Below are 14359 nucleotides of genomic sequence, written 5' to 3' on the forward strand. Positions count from 1 at the left end.
CAGCCCGTGCTTGGAGAACACTCAGCACACAACGGAAACAAGGAAGAATCAGACTGTAATGGCGTCAGTACATAGATTAAGATACAGGCTTTCATGTAAAAATAAAATTATTCAGATGTCTTAGCACATCTTTTTTGAATGTCAAAATGGTACTTACTTAAAAAACACGCCTCGTAGATCTAAACCACACTGCTATCTCCAAATTGTAAGACTGTTATAGCTGCAAGTCACTGATTGTCAGAGTGTATCAGGTACAGGTAATTGTGGAAGAAAACATTTGAAATAAATCACGAAGCTTTAGGTTAGTTTCAACTAATATTTTTAATGTAGTAGGCAGTCACAATTTTCTTCCATATTTTAATATACAGAGGGGTCCAAAAAATGTATCCACTGTTTAAACGTCCATAACTTGAAAACTAATTGACAGATTTGTCTCATTTTTGGTGAAAGTGTAGCTTAAAGTCAAACTTAAAGAAATCACTGCAGGTGTTCGAAATTGTCACCATTAACATTCACACACAAACGATGCCGCTGAACTGCAGCATGAACTACTGACTGCAACGTGTGAATGTACGATGGATTCTCGAAGTTCATCCAATGTGGGTGGCTTTTGTCGATAAACGATGACCTTTAGTGTTCCCCACACGTAAAAGTCCAGAGGAGTTAGGTCTGGAGAACGTGGTGGATCCGTGGTGGCCTATCCATCTTCCTGGTAGATTTTCGTCAAGATACGCCCTAACACGATTTTGGTAGTGGGCTGGGGCACCATCTTGTTGAAAGTAAACTCTTCCATCTTCCATACAAGTCTCGGATGGGAGGTAAAATGGATGTCTGAAGCTTCTGAAGGTACACCTCACCGGTAACCCACACCACACATTTACTCCTGGCAAACTCACGGCTTTGTCTACATGGACGTTCGGATTTTTGGCGGCCCAGTGGATGCAATTGTGGTGATTTACAGACCACACAATCATCTCTGCAAACTCTTCATCGTTGCGCACCATGTTAGTAAACCACTGACAGTACTCCATTCTACAATCTGGGTCATCCCCGTTCATTGTGTGTAGCAATCGTGGGATGTAGCACTTCCACTTCACTGTCTTCAAAATTCGCCGAACGCTTGAGCGACTCACTCCAGTTTCATGGGGACACTGTCTAACAGACTTCTGTGGTGAGCGAGTGAATTGTTGTAACACACGACAGGAGTTAGCTGGACTGTTACAGGTCGTCCAGATCGTTGTTTGTGTACATCTTTAACACAGCCTATGGCTTCAAATTTGTCTTGAATGCGACGAATCGCTAAACGTGTCGGTGGGTCTGTTTGATACTCATTTCGCCATTGCCATTGAACCTCATTAATGTTTTTGTACTTAAAATGCCACTTAAAAACTGTCTTCCTTTCATCGAATAATAAGCCTTGCACCAGCCATGTTTACTCGAGTATCTAGGTGCAACTAAGAACAAAACACTGACTATCTGGCGACTGTCATCTGACAAAACAAAACAACGCAATACAACCCTTGTGTGGCGATTGCCGGAACTACAAATTATTACACTATCAAAAATGAGACAACTCTGTCAATTAGTTTGCCAGTTATGGACTTTTAAACGGTGGATATATTTTTTTGGACCCATTTGTATATACATACTACACAAGCAACCAAATGGTGCACAGAGGAGTGTACCTTGTACCACTACAAATCATTTTCTTTCCTGCTCCACTCACAAATAGAGTGAGGGAAAAAAGGCTATCTATAAGCCTCCATAGATGCCTGATTTTCATATGTTCTAAATTTTCTAAATAGTGATCTACAAAAAGAACATTGTCTTCACTCCAGCAATTCTCATATAAGTTTGCCAAGCATATTTGCAATACTCGCACAGTGTTTGAACCTATGGGTAACTTATCTAGCAGTCCACCTCTGAATCACTTCAATGTGTAGGTTTAATCTGAGCTGGTAGGGATCTGAAGCACTGGAGCAGTACTCATGAATGGGTCACACAAGTGTTCTACATGGACGGTGTAAGTGCTCTTCCTCTCATTCCCAATCTTGCTAAACATATTCATCTTCCCAGAGAAAGGAACTAAAGTTCCAGAAAGCTAGAAATAGATTTTTATTCAAGTCCTGTTTTTGTTTCATACTTCATACAAAGCATTTCATAATTTTACAGAGAGTACTGTCAGCATTACATATAATTCTGCTTAATATGAACCTTACTGTTAACCAGTTCTAAGCAAAGAAGGGAAAGCAGAAAGGTGGAAGGAGTATATAGAGGGTCTATACAAGGGCGATGTACTTGAGGACAATATTAAGGAAATGGAAGAGGATGTAGATGAAGATGAAATGGGAGATACAATACTGCGTGAAGAGTTTGACAGAGCACTGAAAGACATGAGTCGAAACAAGGCCCCGGGAGTAGACAACATTCCATTAGAACTACTGATAGCCTTGGGAGAGACAGTCCTGACAAAAGTCTACCATCTGGTGAGCAAGATGTATGAGACAGGCGAAATATCCTCAGACTTCAAGAAGAATATAATAATTCCAATCCCAAAGAAAGCAGGTGCTGACAGATGTGAAAATTACCGAACTATCCGTTTAATAAGTCACAGCTGCAAAATACTAACGCGAATTCTTTACAGACGAATGGAAAAACTGGTAGAAGCCGACCTCGGGGAAGATCAGTTCGGATTCCGTAGAAATATTGGAACACATGAGGCAATACTGACCTTACGACTTATCTTAGAAGAAAGATTAAGGAAAGGCAAACCTACGTTTCTAGCATTTGTAGACTTAGAGAAAGCTTTTGACAGTGTTGACTGGAATATTCTCTTTCAAATTCTAAAGATAGCAGGGGTAAAATACAGGGAGCGAAAGGCTATTTACAATTTGTACAGAAACTAGATGGCAGTTATAAGAGTCGAGGGACATGAAAGAGAAGCAGTGGTTGGGAAGGGAGTGAGACAGGGTTGTAGCCTCTCCCCGATGTTATTCAATCTGTATATTGAGCAAGCAGTAAAGGAAACAAAAGAAAAATTCGGAGTAGGAATTAAAATCCATGGAGAAGAAATAAAAACGTTGAGGTTCGCCAATGACATTGTAATTCTGTCAGAGACAGCAAAGGACTTGGAAGAGCAGTTGAACGGAATGGACAGTGTCTTTAAAGGAGGATACAAGATGAACATCAACAAAAGCAAAACGAGGATAATGGAATGTAGTCGAATTAAGTCGGGTGATGCTGAGGGAATTAGATTAGGAAATGAGACATTTAAAGTAGTAAAGGAGTTTTGCTATTTGGGGAGCAAAATAACTGATGATGGTCGAAGTAGAGAAGACATAAAATGAAGACTGGAAATGGCAAGGAAAGCGTTTCTGAAGACGAGAAATTTGTTAACATCGAGTATAGATTTAAGTTTCAGGAAGTCGTTTCTGAAAGTATTTATATGGAGTGTAGCCATGTATGGAAGTGTAACATGGACGGTAAATAGTTTGGACAAGAATAGAATAGAAGCTTTCGAAATGTGGTGCTACAGAAGAATGCTCAAGATTAGATGGGTAGATCACATAATTAATGATGAAGTATTGAATAGAATTGGGGAGAAGAGGAGTATGTGGCACAACTTGACAAAAAGAAGGGACCGGTTAGTAGGACATCTTCTGAGGCACCAAGGGATCGCAAATTTAGCATTGGAGGGCAGCGTGGAGGGTAAAAATCGTAGAGGGAGACCCAGAGATGAATACACTAAGCAGCTTCAGAAGGATGTGGGTTGCAGTAAGTACTGGGAGATGAAGAAGCTGGCACAGGGTAGGGTAGCATGGAGAGCTGCAGCAAACCAGTCTCAGGACTGAAGACCACAACAACAACAACACTGTTAACCAGCATATGCTACCTTGAGTCCAAACTTTACACTTAATTATAATCAATTATAGAAGGAGGGGCTAATAAAATAATTTTTTACATTGCATTTTTTAATATCTTACGATTTCCAGTTTTATGCATGATGTCTAGCAGCAACCTGTTAAACACTTTCATATCAGAATGTAAAATTGCATTCTGAATCACAGGCAGGGATGCATAGTCCACATGGACATTATTTTTACTTCTAATATTTTGCATGTTCATTTCATTGAACATAGTATAATTGCCCCTGTTACTAACAACAAATACTATGAGGGAGTAAATATACAGACATGTAAGGGTAAGACTCCCAGGGACCCTGAAGAGGTTTGTGTAACATGCTGAGCTATGGGTTTTACGCAATAATTTTACTCACATTACTTAAAACATCAGCAGGGAGTAAGTCTGGCGGTTAAAAACCTGGTGAGGCTCACGCGTTTATACCCAGTGGATGGCACCTGACTGGCTAAATTACATTATGATGACATCATGGAGATGGCATATGCTAAGGTGACATTCCCTGCATTCATAGGCTATATTTGTGTTGCTGTCCAGCATGGCTTAAAGCACCATCGCTCATATCGGATGATGAATATCATACAGAATAGGTACCCAGATATATGAGTGGTTCAAAGACTTCTTAAGTTATAGAACCCAGTACATTGTCAACGATGGCAAATATTCATCAGAGACAGGGACATCATGAGTGCCCCAGGGAAGTGTGATAGGACTACTGTTATTCTCTGAATATATAAATGATGTGGCAGACAGGATGAGCAGCAATCTGCAGCTGTTTTTTGACTATGCTGTGGTGCATGGGTAGATTTCTTGTTTGAGTTACTTTAGGAGGACACAAGATGACTTAGATAAAGTTTCTAGTTGGTTAGGTATATGGCAGCTAGCTCTAATGTAGGAAAATGTATGTAATGCAGATGAGTAGGAAAAACAGTTGTGTTATGTTCGAAATACAGCGTTACAGTTATGTTGTTAAATATTTCTGCATAATGAAGGAGAGCAATATGAAATGGAACAGGCATGTTAGGCTATTAGTACATAAGGTATTAATGGTCAACTTTGGTTTGTTGGGAGAGTTTTGGAAAAATGTAGTTCATCTGTAAAGGACTTTATGCATAGGGCACTAGTGTGATACATACTTGAGTACTGCTGGGATTCCCACCAGGATTAAAGGAAAACATTGAAACAATTCAGAGGTGGGCTGCTGGATTTGTTGCTGGTAGTTTCGAAAAATGTGCTTTGGGAACTCAAATAGGAATTTTCTTTTTGAGGAACACTATTGAGAAAATTTAGAGAACCAGCATTTGAAGCTGACTGCAGAACGATTTTAGTGCCACTAATGCACATTTCACATAAGGACCACAAAGATCAGATGAGGGAAATTAGTGCTCATATGGAGGCATGTAGACAGTCATTTGCCCCCTCTCTCTATTTGTGAGTGGAACAGGAAATGGAATAAATAATATCTTTTCTTTTTTCAAGCCAAATCAATATGAAATCTCCAAGGAAAGAAAATGACTAGTTGTGGTACAAGATACCCTCTACCACACTCCACATGGTGGCTTGCAGATTATTTGTGTAGATGTAAAACTATGTTAAGCTTTTCTAAGCAATTTTCGTTTCTCAAGCGCATGTTTCCATGCATTGCTTTGATTATACTACCTAATTTGAAATTGTTTCAAAATATTATGTTTTGTATTTATATATATTAACTTATGCGTGACATTGGATCTGTTCTTGCATCTAGCTAAGACTATCCGCATGTAGGTTGTTCATGTGAAAATGCTCGCAAAGCATCTAACTGAGGCAGGAGTTGGATACCAGCCCAGTACTCACCTAACAGGATGTTGAAAACTCCCTAAAAACCATATTCAGTTTGCCTGGCACACCAACCCTCATCGTTAATCTGTCGGAGGGACACGACACGACCTGTGACCAGTGCACCTCTCCATCTCAGAAACGGCGTTTTAACATGCACACATATCCAGGTGTGTAGATTGTGTCTTGCTTTGCCTGCATTAAAATTTCTTTTACCCCATTTGTGAAATATTATGTTTAACATAGTGCCAAATTTTCCACTGTGATCTGATCTAATGTATTGTTTATAAGGAGGAGGAGATTAGTGTTTAACGTCCCATCGACAACGAGGTCATTAGAGACAGAGCACAAGCTCGGGTTAGGGAAGGATGGGGAAGGAAATCGGCCGTGCCCTTTCAAAGGAACCATCCCGGCATTGGCCTGAAGTGATATAGGGAAATCACGGAAAACCTAAATCAGGGTGGCCGGACGCGGGATTGAACCGTCGTCCTTCCGAATGCGAGTCCAGTGTGCTAACCACTGCGCCACCTCGCTCGGTATTGTTTATAATATTTAGCTTTTGTATAAGATATTTATTTCTCAACTGAGTCTGAACATCTTGAATGGCCAATGCTGCTTTGGGAAATATATTATATATGGTACCATCAGCTATGTCATTTATTCTTAAAATACCACCTATTTCTTTATACAATTCCACACTGTGTTTTTGTCACTGTATTTAAAGCTATACATTAAAGACTCCACTAATTCATATTTGAGACGTAAGCAGCTATCGCTTGGATTCTTAACCACCCTGACATGTCCAAGGATTTTTGTCTATGCACAGATGCCTCATCTGAGGGCCTGGGGGCATACTTGTTCCAGATACGAGAAGAAGAAGGTAAAGAAGTAGCTAAGGTCATCAGTTTTGCTAGTCGAACATTATCAGAAGCAGAAAGATCTTACTCTGTATCAGAATTGGAAAGTTTACCTGCAGCATGGGCATTTAAAAAGTCTGAATGTTTTTTGTGGGGTAAGAATACCAAAGTTTACTGTGACCATCAGTCACTGTTATTTCTTTTGACATGTAAACTATTGCACCATAGATTAGCTAGGTGTTGTCTATATTTACAAGAATTCAATTTTGAGATCATTTATATTAAAGGAAGTCAAACTGTTATTGCAGATGCCTTGTTTAGGTTACCACAAGGTTTAGAGGAATTTAGTGGATTAACAGAGCATGGAAATCGGGGAAGTAAATGGGTCTCTTCCATGGTATTGTAGATTATGTTCAAAGGATAGGAAAACTGCGGAACAGGAAGGGAAGATTACAGCCCTTCAGGCTGAACTGGATAGTGCGAGGGAGGAACTGATGAGGTTAAGGGTGGAGGAGGGTGAAGACAGGTGGGAAGTGGTAGCAAGGAACAGGGGCCACAGAAATAGAACAGTTTCAGACAGTTTCATCATTGGCACAAAAATAGATTTGTCTTCCGACCTCAGTCAGCTAAGGAAGAGGATCAAGTAGATGTAGATGTAGTCAACACTCAACAGACTTAGACTAGGAAACCAACTGTTGCAAAAAAAGTAGAAAGTAGGAAGAAAGTTCTGTTGTTAGGTAGCAGCCATGGAAGAGGTGTGGGACAGATTTTGCAGGAAAAATTAGGTGACAGGTACCAGGTCACAAGTATTTTCAAGCCCAGTGCATGTCTTGGCCAAGTGATAGAGGATGTAGGATCATTGTGCAAAAGTTTTACAAAGCAGGATCATGTTGTGGTAGTGGGTGGAGCAGGAAACAGTATTGATAGTGATCAGGGCTACAATATTGAGTTTGACCTGGTAAAAATAGCATCTGCAATGAACCATACAAATGTTGGCTTGGTTCCTGCTTTCATGTGGATGACCAGTCTCAATTAAACAGCTCTGTTAGGAGGGGCAATATGGAGCTAGATCATCTGCTTTGGGCGGCTACTTTGTCAAGCATAGTTTTTGTTGTGTCACCGCCAGACACCACACTTGCTAGGTGGTAGCTTAAATCGGCCGCGGTCCATTAGTACATGTCGGACCCGCGTGTCGCCACTGTCAGGATCGCAGACCGAGCGCCACCACACGGCAGGTCTCGAGAGACTTACTAGCACTCGCCCCAGTTGTACGACGACGTTGCTAGCGACTACACTGACAAAGCCTTTCTCTCATTTGCTGAGAGACAGTTAGAATAGCCTTCAGCTAAGTCCATGGCTACGACCTAGCAAGGCGCCATTTGTAACATTGCATGTATCTAAAGAGTCTCACTTGTATCGCCACAATCTCCAGATGTCTCATCAAGAACGATGTATACAAAGGATGGATTAAAAGTTAAGTATTCCCGAAGCTACGTACTTTTCTTTATAGCATTCATTACGTATCCTGTTTCAGACCTCTCTCCATCCTTCGTGAGTTAGCGCGTGCATCTTGGCCACCTCTTTCAATTAGTGTGCGTAGTGTTGGCAAGTCTGCCGACACTACAGTTTTGGTTCCTGTTGATGGTATTGGTAGGTGGGACTTCACAAGACATGGCCTGCATCTCAATAGGAAAGGGAAGGCTAAACTGGCTGGGATGATAGCAAAATCTTTAAGAGGTGGCACTGAAACTCGTGGGAGTACTTTTTTAGGCTAAGATCAGTATCCAATCATCCTACATTGATTGAAATTAAGCTTAATGAAAAGTCCAGACAGGCAGATACTAGTGATGTGAAAATATCACAAGGTTCTCATAACAGTACAGTGAAAAATAATGTTAGTATGTCACAAGGTTCACATAAAAGCACAGTAAAAAATAATGTTAATGTATTGCATCTGAATATCAGGGGATTAAGAAACAAAGTAGATGAGCTTCTTATTTGTATAGAAGATTTAGAAACTGATGGTGGAATAGATGCACTATGCCTGTCTGAACATCATATAGTCACAAGTATGGAAATGGTAAATGTAGGTAAATATAAGCTTTCAGCATGTGTAAGTAGAGACACTATGGGGAGAGGAGGAGTTGCCATATATTTTAAAATCAGTCATAGTGTGAAAAATTTGGAAACTAAAAAATTTTGCATAGAGCAACACATAGAAGCATGTGCATGTGGGCTTAAACTAAATAAAGGCACTTTTATAATTGTAGCCGTGTATAGGTCCCTATTGGGAAATTTTCAACTATTTTTGAAGAACTTGGATCCTTTGTTGTGCTACCTGTCAGACAAAGGAAAGCGAATTATTGTTTGTGGGGATTTCAACATAGATTTTCTGAAAGAGTCAGATAGAAAGCTTGACCTTGAAGTATTACTTGGTTCTTTCAATTTGACATCAGTTATGGATTTTCCTACTCGGGTGGTACAGGAAAGCAGCACACTGATAGATAATGTTTTCATAGACCAAGATAAATTTAATCACATAAAAACTTTTCCTGTCAAGAATGGTCTGTCTAATCATGATGCACAGTTAGTTACAGTATATGATATAGCTCCATACAGTAATGGAAAACAGTCCTCCAAAATAGTGTGTTCCATTAGCGATTTCACACTTCAAAATTTTAGGGACAACTTGCAACTGTTAGACTGGGATGAGGTGTACAGGGAACATAATGCTAATTTAAAATTTAACTTATTTCATGATACATTTGAGAATATTTTTGAAAACAGTTTCCCAAAGAAAACAGTGAAATATAATTGTAAGAAACCATATAAAAGGCAATGGCTTACTAAAGGGATAAAAATATCTTGTAAACAGAAAAATTATATGTATCTTATAGCTAGAAGGAGTAATGATCCCGAAACTGTGAAACATTATAAAAACTACTGCACTGTATTAAGAGAAGTTATTAAAAAGTCCAGAAGTGTGTGCATTATGTCTGAGATTAGCGCATCTGATAATAAAATTAAAACAATTTGGAATATTGTGAAAAGGGAAACAGGGCAACTGAGAGCACACGAAGACTGTATTTCTGTCAAACACAATGAAAAGTTTGTTAACAAGAAGTCAGAAATAGAAAACATTTTTAATAATCATTTTTTAAGTGTTATAGAGAAAATTGGTTCCAGCTATACAATTAGATTAAATTGGAATTCAACCCATCTCTCCCACTGAAATTAGGAAAATAGTAAATTCACTCAAAAGTAAAAGCTCACATGGAATTGATGGCATTTCTGACAGAGTACTAAAAGCTTGTTTCCAACAAATAAGTACGATTCTCAGCCACATATGTTGTAGCTCACTGAAACAGGGAATTTTTCCAGATAGACTGAAATATGTTATTGTTAAACCATTGCATAAAAAAGGGGATAGACCTGATGCTAACAACTACCGCCCAATCTCACTTCTTACAGCTTTATCCAAAATTCTTGAAAAAGTAATGTATTCAAGAGTAGCATCACATATTTGTAAAAATGAAGTACTAACTAAATGTCAATTTCGTTTTCAGAAAGGCTTCTCAACAGAAAATGCTATATATGCTTTCACTGATCAAATATTAAATGCAATGAGTAACCGAACATCACCCATTGGGGTATTTTGTGATCTCTCAAAGACTTTTGATTGTGTGAATCATGAAATTCTTCTAGATAACCTTAAGTATTGTGGTATGAGTGGGACAGTGCACAAATGGTTTAATTCGTACTTACCTGGAAGAATGCAGAAGGTTGAAATTAACAGTACTGATAGTCTACAAAAACCAGCATAGTTCTCTAACTGGGGAGGTATCAAGAATGGTGACCCACAGGATTCAGTCTTGGGTCTCTTATTGTTCTTAATATATATTAACGACTTGCCACTCTATAATCATGAAGATGCAAAGTTAGTTCTTTTTGCTGATGATACAAGAATAGTAATCACACCCAAGAAGTAAGAATCAGCTGAGGAAATTGCAAATAATGTCTTTCAGAAAATTGTTAAGTGGTTCTCTGCAAATGGACTCTCACTAAATTTTGAGAAAACACAGTTTACACAATTCTGTACAGTAAATGGCATAACACCATTGATATATATAGACTATGAATGGAAGTCTGTTGCTAAGGTAGAATACTCAAAATTTCTGGGTGTGTGCATTGATGAGAACTTGAATTGGAAGAAACACATCGATGATCTGATGAAACAGTTAGGTTCGGCTACTTATGCTATTAGGGTTATTGCAAATTTTGGTGATAAACATATCAGTAAATTAGCCTACTATGCCTATTTTCATTCATTGCTTTCATATGGCATCATATTTTGGGGCAATTTGTCATTAAGAGAGAAAGTATTCATTGCACAAAAGTGTGTAATCAGAATAATAGCTGGATCCCACTCAAGATCACCTTGCAGACATTTATTTAAGGAACTCGGGATATTCACAGTACCTTCGCAATACATATAATCACTTATGAAATTGTCATTAATAACCCACTCCATTTCAAAAATAACAGCGAAGTGCATAGCTACAACATTAGAAGAAAGGATGATATCCACTATTCTGGATTAAATTTCACTTTGGCACAGAAAGGGGTGAATTATGCTGAAAGGGTACAGTACCGCCCGACATTGAAAATAGGTACAACATACTTCATTATTTTTGTCAGAACAACACATTTTTTTTGTAAAATAACTCAATTTCAATTAATACAGTGAAGCCAGATACCAGTGTGGGAAAGAATGACAATTTATTTATTTAATTGATCACATGTGCACTCCCACAAAGTAAATCCCTACATCCAGTTTGGTGAGATCTGTGAAATGAATGAATGTATGGTCGTCTGCTAACTGCAGATAGTGAATGTGAATATATGATCATCTTTGAGTCGATCCTTTGGCCACCTTTGGTGGGACCAAAGAGATGAAATTTACCTGAGCTTTGAGCGCCTGAAATGTGGCTGTCCAATACGGTAGCAAGGTGCTTCCCCACTTCGACAGAGGTGTGAGAGGACCTGGAGAACGGCCATGTTTCAGCACTCTGCCACTGGATCTTGTGCTGTTAAGACCTGTTTTAGTTGTGCTCCGTAATGACAAAAGAGTGGAGACATGGTATGCATGTGGAATATTTAAGAGTAGTTTGAAATAATAATTTCTCTATTTCAGGAACTTTTGTGGGGAGAATTAAATGTCAGGCAGGTAATATTAATGGGATTGTAGTAATCTTCGGAAGTGACCAACGGTCACAATGAAACCACGTGTAGCAATAAGTTGAAATACTTCCATGTGCTTAAGTTAAGCTCAATTACTAGCATGTGTACAATAAGTTGAAATATTTCAGAAATAGCGTGTGTACCATAAGTTGAAATATTTAAGAAATGGCGTGTGCAGGACTTGAAATTAGAGACGAGTACTTCCACGTGCTGAGTACTGTGTGAGTCTCAATCTGTGTATGAGACAAAGGATAAAGAGAAGTACTCGTCCATGGTATCAGTTGAGGACCCGCGTGTGTGATGAATATGTTCTTAATATTACTTTGCGTGATATGATTCCGTGTGACGCTAGATTCAAACTCTGAGAGAGAAGCAAGGTGAGTTGGCCGTCTATCCAGCAACGCCACTTGGCTTGCATTGCACAGGAAGACGTGCAAATATCTCCAGAGTTCATAGTAGGAAAGTAGAATTACAAAGTGGGGCAGTGTCGTGTGAAACTGGGATAAATATTAATTGAAGTGGGAAAGCTGAAAGTGATAATGTTGTGACTATTCTCTGTGTAGTATTTCATATTGTAGTGTGGTGTATGTCATGTAATTTGGGTATGTGTGGTTTGCATGGGAGAGTAGCAAGGTAGTTTCAAAAGATTAGTGGGTTATGCTTGTTCCTTCGGTACCGCTCGGTCTGGAGGAAAGTTTAGTGATGATGATTGTGAGAGTCGAAGTGTGAGGTATAATAAAAGATCCACCATCCTATCCAGAAAGTGCACTGTAGCGTTAAAATAATTACGAGACCATAATATAGAGATTCACCAATGTAAAGCCATGCCCACTGGGCGGAATTTCTCATGTGTTATTGTTGTAGGTTATAGAATTTGTGTGTTTAGGTTATAGAATTTATCGGAATAAATAAGATAGTGAAAAGAAAAAGATTGGTGGACTTTTCCTTCGAATTCTATGTTGTCATGATGTCCCGAATTTATAATGTGTGCGCCATTCATATTCAGTGCGGTGGCCACGTGTTGATAAAAGCCATTAAATAAAAGACAAAAAGAAAATGTGGTATTGCCAGTGCGTAGTGAACAGTCAGAGTTCTGTAAATCACTGATAGTCAGATGTGCGTTTCCGTTGCGTATTATTCATACAGGAGGATAATTTGTAACTTAATTGTGAGTACGAGAGTTCATGTTACTCGATAAATAAGAATGAATCCACTCGCTTGGCAGACCACTCATCTTGCAGGCCTGATTGCTTGATGCCACAGTATGAGCAAGGCAAGTGGGTGCCTCTCATAATTTCGACCCTGCCAGGATATTTTGCTGTTAGGGTTTGCTGTTAAGATTTTTTTTTATTTTGATGGAATATATTGTGATGCGCTAAGAAGTAAATTTTTTTTTTGTTTGCAATTTCTTTCTGGATTGGTGAGGATCTTTTATTTTTTTATGTAATTAATTGCTATATCGTCCAAGGCTGGAAGATCGTTGTATAATTTTTTTTGCGTAATGTTCGTAATAACTAGGTCGCAGTCGAAAAGTGTAGTCACCATGGAGAATAGCGATTCTGGGGTGAACGTAGTAGTGCAGCAGGAAGTAGGTGTCGACCATGGGCTAATGAGCGGGAACGGCAAACACTCGGAAGGGGCTGAATTGTTCAGTGGACCGCTGCTAGGTGATGCTTTGAGCGGCGGGCTTTGTTCACAAACGGGGGCTTTTCCCGACGACGCGGGCGAGCCGGGACTAGGTCAGGTATGCAGTGAAAGTGAAGCTACCCTTGGCGAAGCTACGGTTTCTCAGGCGAATGAGGTGAGCGCACCGAAAGTAGCAAATGACAATGTGCTACTGCATTTTTTACAGAGGATGGACAGAGATAATAAGGAGAGAGATAGGGAGACTGAGGAAAGATTGGAAGCATATAAGGAAAGATTGGAAGCGATTGATAAAGATAATAAGGAAAGATGGGAAGCGTATAAGGAAAGATGGGAAGCATATAAGGAAAGCTTGGTAGCGATGGATATAGATAAAAAGGAAAGATTGGAAGCGGTGGATAAATATAATAAGGAAAGATTGGAGGCAGTGGATAAGGGAAATAAAGAGGCAATGACGAAGCTACACACAGTTATCGATGAGCGTCTGCCCGCAGTTAATAATCGGTTAGATGAGGGGGAGAAGAATCTGGGTGCGTTGAAGCAAGTATGTGACGCCATGAAAGTAAAAGCCAATAATTTGGAGGTACGAATATTTGCAATAGAGAGTGATACTACTGAACGTAGGGACGTGTTGCCGGACGAGCGAATCAAAGAGGTAGTGGTCAGAATGAATACGATTAGTGCAGATGTAGAAAAGCTCAGTATAAGAGGTGAGACAGGCTCTGACAGTACGCAGCGAGAGGTTTATGCCAACCAGGGGGAGATACAATCACTATTACAACTTAAAGAGGCGCAATTAGAAATAAGTAGGAAACATAGGGAAGAACTAGCACAGTTGCAATTAGCGTGCAGTAGCGAAGGTGACACACCACCAGGTAGATTGC

Source organism: Schistocerca nitens, chromosome 1 (assembly GCF_023898315.1).
Source record: "Schistocerca nitens isolate TAMUIC-IGC-003100 chromosome 1, iqSchNite1.1, whole genome shotgun sequence".
NCBI lineage: Eukaryota > Metazoa > Arthropoda > Insecta > Orthoptera > Acrididae > Schistocerca > Schistocerca nitens.